Consider the following 18,937-nt stretch of genomic DNA (forward strand, 5'->3'; position numbering starts at 1 on the left):
CACACACACACACACACAAATTTCCCGTCCCTGCCTAGAAAGCAATGGATGAGTATAGAGGAGTAGGCCTCAACCTCAGTGGAGATTAGCAACAGTACCTGTTATTCACCCTCTGTTTGACATTAACATAGGGCTTGCTTAGACAGGGCAGACCCACATTCACCAGGGTGTTCCTGACCCCAGAATACTTGACTGTAGCATGAACCATTTTAATTGCAGACTACAATGAAATCTAAAGTGAACTAGAACTTTAATTAAATTGCTTGTGTGTTTAATTGCACCATGCATTACACAGTCCAAGTTTCAATTTCTTATTCAATTATAATGAAACCCCTTTCAGTTGAGTTTGTTTTGGGGTTTAAAACCAACTCTAAAAGGGTATTGATGCTTTAAGAGAATTTTTGGTCTTATAAAATTTCACCCTAAGAGATGGAGTGTTTTAGTATTAGGTTTGTATTGACTCTTGATATTGACATGAGTCTAGATGTGCAGAGCCCACAAAGGCTAAATCCCAGGGGCTTATGTTTAATTTAAAATATGGCTAGCTGGCCATTGTGAACAGACCCAGTTGCTTGACAATCTGAAAATATGACTGGTTGCAGAAATGGTCAAATATTAATTTTAAATGTTTATTAGTAGACTGTTTGCCGTTGGTTTTTAAATTCATTTGGAAAGTGAGGATTCACAGTTATCTAAAATTTCCAATAAACCTGATTTCATAAAGGTGTTTGGAGGTTAAATGCCTAATGATTAATTTATGCATAAGTAATATTCTTAATAATTTGGAGAAAAGGTAAGGCAGCTGAGGATAATGTTAGCGATGAATAGTAATGAGGACAGAAATATGTCGAGACTTAAATGTGGAGCTCATAGTCATTAGCCTAAAAACAGAATAGGAAACTGGACAGAAAAAAGATTTTGAAATACTGGAGTTCAAAGAATGGATAGGGAGAAAGAAAAGGTTAAAGAAGGATGTAGCCAGAGGACTTGGCCCTGAAATTTCACTCATCCATCACCTAAAGAATGTTGAAAATTATTTGTGACCTATCTTTGTCTTGTGTGACAAGAGACACTGGAGGGAGTATACAGGTTAAAAATATAGTACAGCATAAAAATAATACTGTAATTGAATATTTTATTTTTAGTTTCTACCTAGAAATTGCAATGTGTTTCTCTTTGTCTGTTTTTTTTCCTCCTGATGGTGTTGGGAATACATTAGAAGATTCCTATTAACTATGTGCAATAGAAGGTATTTAGACAGTTTCCCTATAACGGTTAAATTCATTGTAAATTTGACTGGACTTAGCATCCCAGTTGGACCACACCCTGGTTGTATCTAGGAGTATTTTTCCAGAAATGTTTAACAAAGGAGGAAAGGAACTACCCAGAATGTGAGCAGCATCATCCCCAGGGCTGAGGTCCCAGACTGAATAAAAAGGGGAGAGTCAGAGGAGACTGGTGTTCACTCTTTCTGCATCCTAATGGTGAACATAGTGTATCCAGCTGCCTCCCACTGCTGTGGCCTTTGCTTTCCCTCTACCACCAAATGGTTAGCTTAAATAAACCCTTCTTCCCTTATGTTGTTCCTTCTCAGGTATTTTGCCACAGCACTGAGAAAAGTAACTAGTATAGGTTTATTTGTTAAGGCTTTGCTATCTAAAGTCGACTCTGCTTCAAATTCTCTGTATTGAATAGGCTTTATTTCAGCCTTAGAAATGTACACAGTGGTAACATAATCATCAGGATGAGTTTCATCGGTTTAATTATAAATGAAGGCACTGCTGGCATTCAGAATCTTCTTGAGGAAGACTGACAATGTGTGCTGACTTAACAGGACACATCCTTAAGAAAAGCTCAAGGCTTTAACTATGAACCCTTGATCAAAAAGCACAGCCCGCGTGTGATCCGGGGAACTTGATTACTAGATTTTTGCAGGAAGCCTTTTGATATTAAAAGCACAAGAAGCCAGAGATTTATTGAGTAGAGAATTGATTGATAAGCATTGCCTTCCTCAAAGTCAGTTTTGAGATATGCCCTGGGAAGCTGAAAGGAGCTGCCAGTCCTTAGGGGTCAGTGCTGCCCCATGAGGAGAATTAACAGTGCTCTCTACTGAGCCAGGGCTCTTCTGTGGGAATTCTTATTGTTTGTTGCCTTGTGTAGATCAGAGCTGAGTACAGTTTAATAAAATTCTGCTTTGGAGTGATTTGTCTGTCTTCTGTGAGCAGTTTCTTTCCTGTTTCCCCTTTTCCTTTCTGATTGATTTATGTGTCTGTTTGTGTACTCTTTTCCAGCCCCACCCCTCCCCCCATCCCAAAGCATTTTGCAAATATCAGAGCTCAAGTTGTAAGATCATCGATTTCCCTTACCCCAGCCCTGAAACTAAGCTGTCACATATCATCATTTATTTCTGGGACTTGACTATTGATAGCACAATATTACAATCTTTCATTAAAGGGTTTTTTTTGGGGGGCAGCCTGGCAATAACCTAAATTTGAAACATTTTGTGTTCACCTTCATCTATTAGAATTGCAATTTACAAGTACATACATCCAAGGATTGAGCAGTTACCTTGTTAGAGCTTTCAGGAAAAGGGATTGTATTTTAATAAATGTTTTTTCTTTTGCTTACAACTTCTTTGGTAACTGCCACCTTGTTACTAACGAGACCCACAAAGCAGGCCTCTGGCTAAGTATTGAAGCTCATCCAGTATGGCCGAAAGCTTTAGAGTTCGGTCAGTGATGGATAAAGCTGAGTATCTTCTGGGCCTACTGTGGTGAGTCACACCCCTTTCCTCACTTCCATTCACCCTTCAAAGAAAGATCAATTCAGCGTTATCTAGTATTTCCACTCAGATGACCATTGGGGGGGATTTAAGGCCCTGTCCATGATGATATGGCTCAATCAGAAGCAGTCAGGAAGAGGGAAAATACGAGAAAGTCAACCATTAGACTAGCCTGTCTCTTTTGTGGTCTTCCTGATACCAGGGTATGCCTTGTAAGCACTCAGCTAATTTCTATAATCTTAACGTTCACTGCTTAATGAATGTGGTCAAGTTGCTGTCTTCTCTGAGCTATAATTTGGGAATCACAAATGAAGACAAAGAGCCTCATGGTATGCTTTGTAACATGCAAACTGGATAATAATGTTCATTATTAATTTGCCTTTTCCTGCCCTCTGCTAGGTGCAGAGCCTTTCATATGTCTTACTCATTTAGCCTTTCTATAAGCTCTATGTTGATTGAGAATTATATTTATTCTTATTTTATAACATTCATAAAACAGTTATGTCACCAACAGAAGTATGTAAATATCAAAGGCATCATTAATTGTCTTGAGGGTTGGGCAGTACAAGCAACCTGTGTATGGTGACTGATAGGAGCATTTAATTATACCAGTGTATCATGAGACTCCAGACAGAATGGGGTCTGCTAAATTGTGGCTGCTCTGTGAAGCTTCGCATTTTAACATTGCTTCATTTCACCAGCCGGAATCATGGTCCCAGGATTCCTTGTCATACTTAATGCCTTACTGTGAACTGGTATGAAACTGTGATGAGATGATTAAAATAGGCATCCTATGGTTTCAGCTGAGTGCAATTAGTTAGTGTGACTATAGGCCTACACCTTCCGTGGGACACTCTCATGGGCTGGGGATGCTATTCTACTCGTTGTCTCGGAGATGGACCCAGAAACAAAGATCTCTTAAAGGTCTCTTTTATTCAATTCAAAGTCATAGAAAGGTTGAAAGCATTATCTTTGGAATTTAATAGGAAACAATTGAATCCTGAAACTTAGATTTTCTAACCTAATGACCCCTGAAAAATTATTGAAGCCTGCTAAGCACTGGGTATTTAATCTATCAATGAAATTAGCAGTGATTACTATGCTGCTTGTAAAGTTACATGAGAAAAGCCATGTAAAGCAATGGTCTGTATGCTCTAGCTATCCTGAGTGCTTGGTGATAGCTGATGTTGGGAATTCTGTCTTTTCTTAGTGTCTGTGGTAGTCTGAGTGAAAATGGACCTCTGGGGCTCTTAGGTAGTGGTACTATTAGGAAGTGTGACCTTGTTGGAGTAGATGTGTCTTTCTTGGAGGAAGTGTGTCACTGGGGGCAGGATTTGAGGTCTCAGATGCTCAAGCCATGCCCAGTGTGGTACTCTTTTTCTGCTGCTTGCTCATCTGGATGTAGAACTCCCAGCTCCTTTTCCAGCACCATGCCTGCCTGCATGCACCATTCTTCCAGCCATGGTGATAATGGACTAAACTTCCAAAGCCAGACCCAGTTAAATATTTTTCTTTATAAGAGTTGCTGTGGCCATGGTGCCCCTTCACAGCAATGAAACCCTAACTAGGAAAGTGTTGGCCCAGGATTCTGCCCAAACATTCCTGTACAGTTTCTTTTTGGTCATTTCGTACAGGTTCTGATTCCTGAGACCAAAAGGCATTATCATAGGAATAGCAGGATATCTAATAATGCTAAGGGTTCCATATATGATAGGCAGTAAACAAAGAACATTGCCCTATTCTCACAACACGACTCAATGCAGAGTATTTTACCGTTAGACACTAAAATTCAAGGGACTCCCCACATCCACAACCAGTGTCTTAGTCTGTTTTGCTGCAAAATTTGTGAGTCTGGGTACTTTATAACAAGAGTAGGTTTAATTTAAATAAAAATTCTAGAGCTTCAAGAACCCATTGCTGGTACCTCCTCCGCTCTCAGCTGTCTAATGGTAGCTAGGTTAAGAACAATATGGGAGCCTTGGTTTGTAGCGGTCATTCAGACACATAGATGACAATTTACCACTTGCACGTGGTGTCTGGAATGACAGTTTACCACTTGCACATGGTGTCTGGAATGGGATCAGTGTCTAAGACTGAGCCCTAAACCTGGAACATGTGTGGAAGAGAGCAAAGTGTGAGACAAGATGCTGGAGGGATTCAGGAGAGGTTCTAGGTTTGTTTACCACACACCTCTCCCTCACAGGGCTTCCGATGGTCAGGAAAGCACTCTCTGTAAGAAAAGCATCATTCCCTTTTAAAGACCCAATTACCTAGCACTAGGTCCTACCTCTTATAGGTTCTGCCTCCTATGCACTGCCTCTAGCACAAATACCTAAGGACAATCATATAAAACCACAGCACCAAGCAACTCTGTCAGATACTATCCTCTAATTCAGTTCTTACGTTATCTGCCCGGAGCTTGGCTCTGAACATGTAGGTTCCGGGCTTAGTCCCACAAGACATTCCCCATCACAGATTCCATTTGTAAATGGTAGAGCATCACCAATGTGTCTCACTGAGCTGCTGCTGTCAGTCAAGTTCCATGAGCTGGTCTTTGGGCTTGCTGCAAAGGAAAAGCTTTCAGAACTCAGAGAAACATCTTTCTTATTATCTGCATTTATTTATCTTATTATAAATAAGGTCATATTGAAATGATACAGGTGAAAGGTACATTAGGCAGAAGGTATGGGAGGGGATGTGGAACCTCCCTGGCTCTTCCTTCTGTGACACTTTCTAGGAAACTGCACATATAAAGCATCCTGGAACATCTCCAATCCTTTCACGTATTTATTGATGTTGTTGTATTTAGACTGATTAAATCCTGAACATTAGTGATCAAGTTAATTTTCAGCAACTCTTTCTTTTCTGGGACTTGGGGGTAGAGTTCTAACTCTGTGATTACAGGGTTGGCAACAGGCCACCCCTCCCCCCATTCTGAACCTAGCCAGTATGGCCGTAAGGAGTAATCTTATTAGAAAAATTGATCCTCCTTCCAGGATATCACAAGTATGTGGAACCAGGGCTTAGCAGTATTATTATAAGAAAAGATCATCCTAGCAATCTAACCTATAAGTATTGTAGAGACTCTGTCAGGACCTAGTTATAAATAGCACTGTGCCTTATAATTTCACACCTATCTTTCTGAGCTGTCTGTCTTTGAAGAATCCTAGGCCTAGAAGAATTCAGTTGTAGACTGATCAGAACAACAGGGGTTTAGGTGGAGGATGTAGCTCACAAGGGGAATTCTTACTTAAGGGTGGAGTGTAGCTGCAATGTTTACTTTTGTGTGGCTGGGAGTGTGTGTGTGTGTGTGTGTGTGTGTGTGTATGTGTGTGAGTGAATGTGTGTGTGTGTGTGTGTGTGTGTGTGAGTGTGTGTGTGTAGCAGAGTGGGGAGGTTATTCATGTACCAGGAGGCCAGAGGAGGAATTTGATGTCTGAGTCTATCAATCTCTGTCTTATTCCTCTTGTTAAATGGGAGCTAGGGGCTGGAAGTTGTCAGATCCCCCAGTTCCTCCTGTTTCTACCCCATAAGCATGTTATTCCCCAGTTCCTCCTGTTTCTACCCCGTAAGCACGTTATCCCCCAGTTCCTCCTGTTTCTACCCCATAAGCACGTTATCCCCCAGTTCCTCCTGTTTCTACCCCATAAGCATATTATCCCCCAGTTCCTCCTGTTTCTACCCCATAAGCATGTTATCCCCCAGTTCCTCCTGTTTCTACCCCGTAAGCACGTTAACAACCATGTTCAGCCTTTCCTCCCACATAGATGCTGGGACTCAAACTCACCTTCTAATACTTCTCCATAAGCAGTTCTACCCACTAAGCCATCTGTCCTGCTCAGCCACAGGACTCTTATGGGCTGTTCAGTGTTTGACTGGGAAAAAAGTTCCAGGGGCACTGTATGTGGTAGTCACAAGACAGGAACCACCCTCAAGATTGCAGTGAAATTTGGACATGTGAGATTTGGGCTTGGAAGAGAGGCAAGGCCTTGCAGGGAGCTCTTTCAGTGGTGGTGGTGAGGGCACCTTGAGGTGCTCAGTTGCACTCAGCCCCTCCTAAGGCTGGGACGTGGAAGGCTGCAAGGGCTTGATTGGGTTCTTTTGGAAAATAACCTTCTAAGATCAGAGACCTAATCCTCTTTCTATTGTATATTATTATCCAGTGCACAATAAGCACTCACTTGGCAAATATTTCTGAAGTCCGTTTGCTAGGACGTCTTGAGAACACTTTTGAGAATTTCTTTTGATAGATTCTCATAGTGCCAGTCAGGCTGTTGTGAGTTTTGTGTTAGGAGTAGCCACCTGAGCTCTGTTCTTCTGTATGCTTTTTGTCTCATTTGGGACTTCAAATTATTTCAAAATGGATAGACACTGTAGAAGAGGAAGCCCCAAATCACAAGACAATTTGAAGTTCATTGACAAGGATAGTGAGAAAAGTGTGCTTTGCAGAATATTTGAGCGTGAGTTTCTCTAATGTAATTAGTTTTGAGGGGGTAAAAAGCAACATTCAGCAGAAAGACTGGAGTAGAGGATCAAGTGGATCCTTCACGGTGGAGAGAAAGTGAGGCTGGCTTGCACATCTGCACATTCCGAGTATCTTCTGCGCACCTAACTCTGCAGAAAATAGACTGCCTTGGAATACCCTTTTCCTACTCATGTTTTTTGGCATATCTATAAGAACCTCTCTGGGATAGTATGTCTATTTCAAACCCAAGGTTTGTGGATAAAATACTAACTTATTGTCTTAGTTAGGGTTTTGCTGCTGTGAACAGACACCATGACCAAGGCAACTCTTATAAGGACAAGATATATTTGGGGCTTACAGGTTCAGAGGTTCAGTCCTTTATCATCAATGTCGTGCATGGTGCTGTCCAGGGAGGCATGGTGTAGGAGGAGCTGAGAGTTCTACATCTTCATCAGAACGCTTGTTTCAAGGTAGCTAGAATGAGGCTCTTAAAGCCCATCCCCACAGTGACATACTTCCTTCAACAGGGCCACACCTCCAAATAGTGCCACTCCCTGGGCCCAGTATATAAAAACCATCACACTTATTTTCATGTCCAAAGTAGACACTATAGTTCTCTGCAATAGCAGTTCCATTGCAAGTTTGGATTAATTTTCCTTAGACATATTTAGGAAGTGTTCCCATCCCGTTTTGTAGGATGCAGACAGAAAGAGACAGTTTGGGTTCCCAAGACGCTCCATCACTGGGGTTAAAGGGAGTAAAGGTTAGCTGAGACTCCGGCTTGAGGTTGTGTGGCTAGTGCTAGCAGCATGGCGTTTCTTTCAGACACAGAAACATCACACAGAAGCTTCGAGGTCCCCATCGTCTAGGCAGCCACCAGGCAGTGTCAAGGGCATTGCTGTTTTCTCTTACAGATGGACATTGTTTCTATGTGGACAGATATGTCTGCATCTGTTTTGGATTCCCCTGCTCTTAATTTGAAAGCACCACTTGCATTGTGCTTCTCCCCTATCTCTGCTTTTTCTGTGGGCTCCATGTTCCTCCTCTGTCCGTTCTCATGCCCCTCCATGTCTGTACACAGGGGTGCTTTACCGTCTCAGCACTTTCCCACATAGTCCATCTTATTCCATGTCTGGATGCTTTGTCGGCTTTGGTCGGAATATGGCCATCAGTTCTCACAATCATCTGTTGTCAGCTACTTTTCTATTGCTGTGAAAGGATACCATGACTAAGACAGTTTATAAAAGAGAGCTCTCAATAGGGGGCTTGGTCACATTTTTAGAGGCTGAGTACATGATTGTCATGGCAGGGAGCATGGAAGTAGACAGTTGGGCATGGCACTAGAGTAGTAGCTGAGAATTTGCGTAGGATCCACAAGTAAGAGTCAGAAAGAGCCAACTGTAAATGTGAAGCATTAAAGCCTATTCCTAGTGACATACCCCCACCAAGGCCAGTCCTCCTGATCTGTCCCCAACAATTCCAACAATTGGGGATCAAACATTCAAGGGTATGGGCTTATGGCAAATTCTCATTAAAACCACCACACCTGTGGCAGTCTGTGCCCTGTCCCAAGAACATCTGATATATTAGGATAGACACACTGCCAACCAAGTGCCTTGAGACAAATCCTATTACCTTAATTCATCTGTTAACTGTCCTTTCCTAGCCCTATCTAGATCAAATTCAGTTTTTATATATCATTATGGTCTTGAATAATGAACCCCTTCATGTTTCTCTTATCTACCCCAGAACTTTGTTCACCCAAACAAGTGTTTGCCTTAGGTCTAAGAGTCCGGTCCCTCCTGTCTCACTCTAACACAAGTCTCTGTTCTTTCACTTCTGCCCCAGCCCCCATCAGTCATTCCCAGAACAAGACAGCTACCTGACTTCTCACCCATCTCCTCATTGATCTCTAGCTCATGGTGGTGGAACTGACTAAAAACAGACCCTAAGTCCTGTTCCAATTATGTTGTCACACGCTGTTGAGTAGGAGTCGTACTGCTTCAGCTTGTGGAGAGCTAAAAGAGACAGGTATCTTATAATCTGTATCTTCCAATGTGTCTAGAATCTGAACAGACAACCTTTCAAAAGATGCCTTTTGTGGAAGGAAAGATAGTCCAGCGGTTAAGACTGCTTCCTGCAATATTTGGCTCTGTGTCACAAGGATCACAACTAGCAGTAACTCCAGTTCCACTTACATGCATGCATACACACACAACACACACACACACACACACACACACACACACACACACACACACACACAAAACCACAGACTCATAACAAAATTAAAATGAACAAATTTTTAACCAATAAACTTTACAAATTACTATACGTTATCTACTATCATTAAATTGTGGATTTACTACTTTAAAATGGATTTAACATTTAAAAGCTCCCCTCTCTTAAAGCCTTAAATGATGGCAAAGTTATAGAAATCCTGTTTATAGTGAACTGATGTACATGAGCTTCATATCTATCGACACATATGAATTTTAGAGGTGGGTACAGGAGGAACGGAGGGGAGGGAGAGGAGAAATAGATATTTAATGCTCATGTGTGAAATCCTCTTAAAAAGCAAGTTAAAATAATAAAGTAAAACTAGACAGGCTTTGTACATAAAGGATGAAATGTTAATTAAAATATTTTTTTCATATGTAATTACTTTACATGTTTAAAAGGAAGCTTTAGAAAACATTCCACTTTCTTTTGTTCCTTAAGGTTTCCTGGTAACAATATCAATGTTGTTCTCAAACACATCATTTTAATAGCCAACTTCATACTAGTCATAACTTAAAATTTCCTACATCTTAAATTTACTGCCCCAGCCCAGCATATCCAATGCTATCTTTAGTGTTTGAATTATGTAACTGATCTTACTGCCTCAGTAAGTCATTGAGTGAGAATCTTTAAAAATCCTTAGAAACCAATACTCACCTAGAAGGCAAGCCCTCTTGTTTAAACGTGGACACTAAATTGCCTCTGTGTATCTGTTTTCCTCCCTCTCTTGTGCTCACTGACATGTACACCAACAGTGTGTTTTACTGGGAGAATGAAAACAACACAGTGTAACCTAGCACAACGCATAACTGTAAATCCATGATTACAGGTGTTAGATAAATAAATCCACTGTTGCATACATAGAGTTCTAAAATGGCTGGCCCATAATAGGTACTCAATTAGTTGACTATATGGGTAAATGAGCTGTATTGCTAGCAAAGTGAAGTTTTAATATACTTACTATAAGAAAAGTTTATTCTCATGGATTCATTTTTTTAAGGTGGTTTATATGTTCTCTTGTATATCCCTTGATGGGGGCCTCTAATTTTTCCACTAAATATTTGTCACTTTTGGTGACAAAAATAACAACAGAATTAGCATCTAACATATAGATAATATTTCCATCATTTTATCAATAGAATCTATTTATCAAACTGTACAAGTATATTTTTTTATTTGTCCTTAACAAATTCAGCCATACCATGGATGCCAACAAATGGGGTTCCTGTTCTTTCGCTCTCTTCCAAATGTTGGCCTTTTACCTCAGCAATAACAGATCTGCTCATTTAATTAAAAAAGTAAAAATAGAAAGAAAATGTTGGATGCCAAAAAACTCATATCAAGCCTATAAGAAATATAACCCAAATTACCCATAATCTGACATTTTTCCACTGTAAATTTATTATAGACTTAACTGAGTTTACATTTCATTCAATAATTTCCTTGAAATGTCACTGAAGCACGGTGATGGATGTATATTTGAAATTACTACAAACGCGGCTTTGAATGAAATGAAGGAATGTAATATATAACAGATAGGAAAATACTATTTTTCAGAGGTCAGCATTATCTTCTTTTTACTGGTGTTTTTAACATTTCTATTCATTTCCTAAGAGAAAAGACTTATGATTTGGAATATAAGAAATTAAACTTGTTGTGATGCATAGGTCTTTTCTGCTTTCCTTCCTATTATTGATCCTTAGGAATAAATCCCCCCAAACTCTATTGTTTTTAAAGTACTTTGAAGGACCTGATTTTTTCCATTTTCTTTGTCCTTGCAAACAACCATCAGTGTAATTAGCTGCCCATGCTGTTAAGGGAATACACTGTGAAGGGAATAAGCAAGAAGTGAGTGTTGTTTACTGAGAGATCATGTGCATGGCTTTTTGGTAATTATTTACTACTGACCTGGGGGATTCAATTTGAGTTTCAAGGAGTAGGTCATTTTTAAAATTTTTTTATTATTTTATTTATTTACAAATGTTTCCCACCTTCCCAGTCCCCTCCCAGAGTTCTTCACCAGATCCCCTCTCCCCTTGGCCTCTGAGAGGGTGCTCCCCCAACCACCCATCCAGCCCCTCTTCTAGGAGTAGGTCATTTTTAAATATTTATATTTTACTCTAAGATTTTCAGTTAGTGAGAGAAATTGCCAATGATACTCTGAATGTTTTTATATATATGTATATGTATATGCATATGTATATGTATACATAATTCTCCTATATATATGTGCATATACATTTGAGATATAAAATAATTGGTCTCATTTTGAGCCTTAAGTGAAGACTGCTATTTCATAACTAGAGATTGTAGAAGTGTTTCTGATTGAACAAACTGGGTGAGCTCTTGCAGTCTTTAAAAGCTAAAAGCATTATTGTGCATTGCAGAAATGTGTGTACACACTCATGCACATACCATGGTGTACACATGGAGGACAATTTTCAATCCATTCCAGAGGTTTCAGAGGCTGACTCAGGTTGCCAGCCTTGTGCAGAAAGCTTTTGAACCCTCTGAGCCATCTTGCTGGCCCTCTTCTGATGTTCTTTCTTGTTTAGTTGGTGGTTTTAAAAGTATAAGAAATATTTTAATAAGTTTTATTAATGGTCCAGCTGCTCACTGATGCGTTGTGCAGTTTGGGGAATCAGGGATATTGTTTGTCAGTCTTTATCTCAGACAATTGAGGTCTTGTTTGGCCATTAGGGATTGTTTGTATTTGATCTACCTGAGGATGACATCTTTACACTCATAATGGCCCACTTTGTTTTAGAGATGATTTGCAGTGGGCACTCCGTTTCCTTCTGGTTGATCATGTAGAGCAGAGTATCACCAGGTCTACTACGCTCTTAAATATATGCATCTAAGGGAATTTTGCTAGAGACCTTACTCCATTTTAAGCTGGTGAACACTGGATACTTACATGTAGCTTTCTCTAGATGCCATTTTGAGGTATCTTTGCCTGTTCTTAGTTTCACTGATCCTCAGTTTCCTTTCTTGAGTTTCCCTAGCCATCCCAATAATGTCATTTCCAAATAAGAATTTTGAATATTTTCTGTTTTTTGAAAACATCTTTCCTTCATATCTGCTTTGCCATGTTGCATTAATTAGCTCTTTTAGAAAAAGATTGAGTAATAGAGTTTAGGAACTTTATTTATATTAATTGCAATACGAATATTTTTATAGAGAGTATGCTCTCCCTAGGTCCTTTTCTGGAAACAGGGATCCAGCTATATAGCTCTGATTTCTTTGGTATTTGCTATATAACCCAGGCTAGCCTTGAGCCTGTGATAACCCAACCTTAGCTTCATGAATGTTAGATTGCAGGCATGCGCCATTGCACCTGGCTTTTTCTTTTTTTGAGGTCCTTTATCACATGGTAGAACTATTTGTAACATCTAGTTTATTGACCTTTTTATCAGAAGCATGTAAGACCTTCTCATTGCTGCCTCTTTTATGGAGCAGGCTTTTGTTTTTGTAGCCCAGGCTGCCCTTGATTTCAGGGCCTTCCTGCTCTAGCCTTCTGACTGAGGTGATCGTGTACGAGTACTTTCATACCCTATGTATGATACATTTGGTTGAATTTCTTCTTTGGCATCTGTAGAAATGAAAAATAGGTTTTAGCTTGTTATTAACATGATAAATTGTTTTAAATACATATATTTTTAAGTTTTGAGGAGTCATAGATATAATAAATGTCCTTAAGCTCAAATATAATTTCTAAAGCATCTTCTGGAAGACAGATTAGTTTCAGTAGTGTTGCTTAGAACAGTTTATTGCTGCATAAGTAACAGAAGTTAAATCAAAGCTTATAGAAGTATCCTATAGAAAGAAGCATCAATTTTATTAATTTGAGAGTAAAATATTTTAATACAATAATTATGTTTGTTCAACATTTTCTTAAAGAATAATCAGAGTGTAAGTTTTCTGAATTTAAACATTAATAATCTATTTATACACTTTTACTTATCTGTGTACTTTGGGTAGACAAAGCCAACTGTATGCAGATTTTTTGGTTTTGTTTTTTGAATCGTTAATATCTGCCTTCATCTCTCACTTTCAGTACAATATGATGGAACTATTAGTTTACATATTTTGGATAACTGTCAAACCACCTACTCTGGAGAGATTTAAATATTCTTAATATTGATAGTTCAGGAGATAAAACATTATCATAAATTATCATATTATTTCCTGTGGGGCAAGTGGAACTGTTTCACCAGACAGAAAAACTGGTAAGGTCGAGCAGATTAGGGAACCCAGTAATTCTCATAATTGAGAATGGAAGGCATTTAATCTACTCCCAACTAGTTTCCTGTCCTGTAGCACATGACCATGACACCCCACTAAGAGGACCATGACAACTGGTCATGTAGCATGGAGCTTAGAGTTCTCCATGCTAATGAGGTATCTAAATAGGCTCTGAGGGTTTCAGCAATAAGCTTCCCTTCCCAGGCATCCCTTCCTACAAAAGATATTTAATCCCTAGTCCACCTTAAGTAAGTTGTTTGTGTCTTTCTCTACCATGAATAAACAGTTTAGACAAGCAAGGACTGTCTCTCTCATGGGTGGAGGCACTCATCATGTAGAGCTGCACCTGAGTGCTCAGCAGAAGACCTCTCCACATTCCTGGCACTCACTCTGAGCTGAGCCAGACCTCCCTCCCCCATCTCAGGTCCTCAGGCCCCTTTCTCAATTCTTCACAGTTCCTGGAGGCATTATGTGGGTGCACAGGAGCTTGAGAACCACAGCCTTCACTCAGGCCCCCACCATTCTCACTCAGAGAAACGTGGGCTGGGCCCCTCTCTCAGGCTGCATTTTACCTCCCTTGAGCAGTTGTGTTGGCATCCCAGGAATCCAGCACCTTAGTGCCTACAAGAGAGGAATGTAAGCAAACACCTGTGTTTCTGTGTCTCTCCCTGAGTGGTGTTCCAACACCCCAGTGGTGAAGCAAAATGCAGAACCACCATTTAATGTGTAACTAACTGGTTATGACCATTTTCTATGACTTCCTTTTGCTCATGTTTGTTCTCTGTGTTCTGAAACTATTTTAATATGGCAGTGGCTTATAAAATAAAGCCTATGGTTAAAACAGAGAAAATTGTTAATTTTAAACATTAAGTTGTAGACGTGCCTGTGCATGTGTGTGTGTATGAGTGTGTGCACGTGCGTGTGAGTATTTACATGGGCATGACCAGAGGAGTACATCCTGCTCTGTCACTTTCTGTTTTATTCTCTTGTGTCTCTCAAGGAACCTGGAGTTCTCAGTGTTTGGCTAGTTTGATTGGCCAGCAAGCCCCAGCAATAATCCTGTCCCCTCCCTTCAAACCGGGTCTGCTACTCTGTTTTAGCTGCACAGGTTTTTACATGGGCCTGGGAATAAAAATTCTGGTCCTCATGCTTATACAGCAAGTGCTATTATAACCCACTGAGCCAACTCTACGGCCCCTAAAATTGGTTTTTATTGACTATATTTATAACTATACTATTTAAAAGATATTTCTGAGTGAAACCACAGACTTTGTACAAAGAGGATATTACTTTGGTCACAAGGAAAAAAAGAGAAGGTCTAAATAAGTGAAGTTTAACATTGAACTGAAATTTTAGTTAATTGTTTTGTTTTTCCTTTGCATCTTGTTTTATGACAAAAGGCAGACTTTTGAGAACAAATGCAGAAAATGTTACAGTATAAGCATATTTTCTCAACTCAAAACATTTGGAAATTCCTAGCAATGGATGTTTTTCTAGGCGAATGTTTGCTGACTCTAAAGAAGAGACAAGTTAAAGAGACATCAGTTGTCCTCAGTCACATAGTAGGCAGGTAGTAATCCAAACTTAGTGTTGTATGGTGATGTCTTTTACAGTTAAACAGTTGGTGAACTTCTCACAAGTCTTTTTAAGTTGCCATTGGTTATCAACACATCATAGAAGACAAAATACCTATAATTAAGCATTGTGTACTCCCTTCCCACTGGTATTTAGCCACTATAACTTATGTAAATATCTACATTCTATCATTATCAACACCATCATCATCATTTAATATGCCTACTTGCTCAGAGTTTGGCACAGAAAACAATGATTCTGTCTCTGTCTCTGTCTCTCTGTCTCTCTCTCTGTCTGTCTCTCTCTCTTGCTCTGTGTGTGTGTGTGTATAAAGGTTGAAAGTCTGAGGGGATAATTTTAAGGATGGATATACAGACATTGGTTACTGTTTGGGGGGAGGAGAAACTGGGGTGGGGAAATTCAGAGAAAATGAACACAGTATGAAGGAGAGAGAAATTCATATTGTGATTCTGAAATTTCAAGGTTAAAAGATGAAGTGGATGGATCAGACAATGTCAGATAGGTGTGTCAATGGGTTTCATATGTGCTATATTTAAGATGCACAGGGACAGCTGGGGAAATGATGTTCTGGGCTGGTAGGAGGCAGGTAGGTCTCAGTTTGGATCTGTGCTGGGGTCAGGTAAGAAGAAACTGCTTCAGAAGAGCTTGTCAAGTGTGAAGAGCCCTTGGAGTAAAACCATACCACACTGAACACATATTTAACTGCCTTTGCTTTTATTTAAAAAATAGTACCAGTGTAAAATGAAAGAAATAGGAACATGTTGCTGAGAAATCTGTGAGATTTCATCAAAGTTCTCAACAGTTAATTTTCTTATTGTTGAAGTCTTTATGTATAGCTACATGCCTAAGCTAACTTGTATCATTGTTCGTACTCTTGTGCAGATAGCCCACCCCATCTTTGGTTTCTCTAAGCCTTCTCTTGCCTCACCATAAGGAATTCCATGTAGAATAGCCATTAAGACTTTTTCCTTTTTGATCTACTAAATGTGATATAATTTCTTAAACACAATCTTGTTCTCTGCTGGCCTCTTAGCTCATCTCCATCTCCTCTCTTCACTTACTTGGCCATGATTGAAGAATCTCTCTACTCTTATAGCCGTAGATCAGGCATTTATGGTAATTACTCAGTAAATATATATGAAATGAGTATATGAATCTGCTTATATTTTCTGTAAGAAGTCAATTTGTGAAGGCATGTGATGAGTTTGGCAATATGCTGTGTGCATTAGAGGTTAGATGCCATTCTTGACCATTCTTGCCCTGATTCATTCTACTCTCCCATTCTCATTCAGTCATTTGTTTTCTTTGAATTCTACAAGCTCACAGGGTAAAGGCAGTGTGGTCAATTTCATTCACTTCTGTGGGCTTTCTCGTACACATCTGCTATTGAGGAATTCTGTTCTCTACACTTCTTAAATAATTCAATCGAGGCTGGTAATATAGCTAAGTTGGAAGGGTGCTTGCCTAGTATGAGTGAAGTCTGGGTTAGATTCCCAATACCACATGAAATGAACATAATGGTACATGTCTGTTAGCTACTTGAAAGGTGGAGTCAGGTAGATCAGAAATTCAAGATTATCTTCAAAGCAAATTCATGGTCAACTTGAGTTACATGGAACCTTGCCTCAAGTAATGTTAATAAATAACAACAATAATAATTATGTTTGGCTTTGTGGCCCAAAGAACATTATTGAATAATAGCCTCCTTAGTAGGAAGTCCCAGGAGAAGGAAGATCCTTGGGGAAGTTGACTGTGACAAGCCATAAAACTTTACACCCAGGAAGCCTTACCCTGATGACAGTACTGTCCTGTGAACTTGACATTACCACTTCATTAGTGATAATGATTCAGGAAATGTGCTAAGCACTTTACATACATTGCTTTGCTTTTGAGTTGATTCTATTGGTATTCCTGTCTTATACTTACCAACTCAGTTGAGGTCACTCTGTGCTGATCTGCAAGTGAGGACTGAAACCCGGGTGGTCTAATTTCAGATTCCTACCCTCAGCTGTGCTTTTATATTCAATAGTGCCTCCATAGCAGTCCTAGGGTCAGAGAGTTAACGTTTATTCTTTAATGTTTGATTTTGAAACTTTGAAAAATATAATATTCAGCTTTAATTTAAAAAAAAAGTCACAGTTTCTCCCTATCATTCTATTCTACCTCTTCAAATTTCTTTCCCTTAAGGTGACTACTGTTAACAATATTTTCACAGTTTTTTTTTAAACCATAAGATTAAAATAAAACCATGGTATGTCTGCAATTTTCCCTTCAGCCCTTTGTCTTCTGAAAATGTTCTCAGTTGGTTGGTAAAAGTCTTAAGAACAAATGACTCAAACACAACTCTGGTACACATACATGTTTTTATGTATGTATATGTGTACAGACACACATACATGTGTACTGTGTAGAACTTGGATCAATTTCAAGGGGAAGTTGTGCCACCTAAGTCTAAGGGAGACTGGTTAAGTTCTTACCTGCTTGAGGATCTAGCTGCACAATTTTCTACCTGATGGAAATCTACTTTGACTTGAAAACTCCAGGTGGATAAAATTTCCAAGTTCCCAGAAATGGAAATGTTATTTCCTTTACTTTAAGACAAGCATTACTTTAGAATAAATTTGACAGTGTCTATGTGACTGAGCCATTTTGATGCTTAGGGAAAAATGAACAGTAGCCTTTTATGGGTTTTGATGCAGGCTTTCTGGAGTTTTGTTTCTAGATCCTTATATGAAGAAGGGCACTGTGATTTCTAATCAGCAGGACACACACACACATACACCTTAGTGGAAATAGCCATAGTTTTTGGTGTGCATTGGAATATTTTCCTAAGAAGAGCAGTCACCAGAGGCACCGAGCAGAGAACCCCCAGATGGCATCCATATTTGATTCCCTTTCAGCAGGTCCTATTCCACAGATGGATGGGAAGGCTGACCTCTCTGACACTTCTGCATCACTGCCTGCTACTCCAATTGCCTTGGCGAATGTTTTTTCAAAAGGCTTCTTCTGGTACCTCAGAGATTGATGCCTGGCTGCCCGCCTGTGTTATGCTTCATTACGCTGCGACTCTGTGAGCTTGAGAGATGCAGTATTCTATAAGAGGGGAAATCCTAGCTCATCAGAATCTCAAACATTTCTCACAGTCTCTCGGGTTGTGTGTAACATCTCAGAAGATATTATCTTTCCCAGATGTACTTCTAATTCATATCCGTTTAAAGCTTACATTATACTATTTTTTTTTTCTGTTCTATGGCTAGATTAAAAACAATGCAAAACAATTCTCTAAAAATATCTGCATTCGACGGTTTCCAACGTACCTGTTAAGCCTCAAAGCCCTAGTAATTTAGATGTGGATATTGCTGATTTGCTTTTTCACTGTAGCTTTAGAGGCTGAGAACACACACCTGAGTGGACGCTCTTCGTTTGCCATTTCTATGAGCTTAGGGGAAGCGTTGCTTTAGGATAAACTTGTTTCCTTCTTTGTGAGCTAGTGCCGTTACGCATGCCTTATTCAGGACTAATGTGAGAGTTAAACAAGCAGCGAATGCCAAGGGTCTTCTCCATGCCCA

At 39.6% G+C, this 18,937-nt stretch overlaps 1 protein-coding gene and 1 long non-coding RNA gene across 3 annotated transcripts in view; one reads left to right on the forward strand and one right to left on the reverse strand.

The window, feature by feature from the left end:
• The window catches only part of Vav3 (vav guanine nucleotide exchange factor 3), a 343,048-nt gene that overhangs the window by 205,327 nt on the left and 118,784 nt on the right, over nucleotides 1-18,937 (forward strand). The gene's annotated exons all lie outside the window — the stretch shown is intronic.
• LOC116093654 overlaps nucleotides 12,908-18,937 on the reverse strand; it is a 43,340-nt gene continuing 37,310 nt past the window's right edge. For both annotated transcript variants that reach the window (XR_004119779.1, XR_004119778.1), the window contains exons 7-8: nucleotides 17,295-17,413; nucleotides 12,908-13,119 (exon numbers count right to left, since the gene is read on the reverse strand). This is a non-coding gene — a long non-coding RNA (uncharacterized LOC116093654). The remainder of the gene's footprint in view (nucleotides 13,120-17,294; nucleotides 17,414-18,937) is intronic.

The sequence above is a fragment of the Mastomys coucha genome, unplaced genomic scaffold (assembly GCF_008632895.1).
Source record: "Mastomys coucha isolate ucsf_1 unplaced genomic scaffold, UCSF_Mcou_1 pScaffold16, whole genome shotgun sequence".
NCBI lineage: Eukaryota > Metazoa > Chordata > Mammalia > Rodentia > Muridae > Mastomys > Mastomys coucha.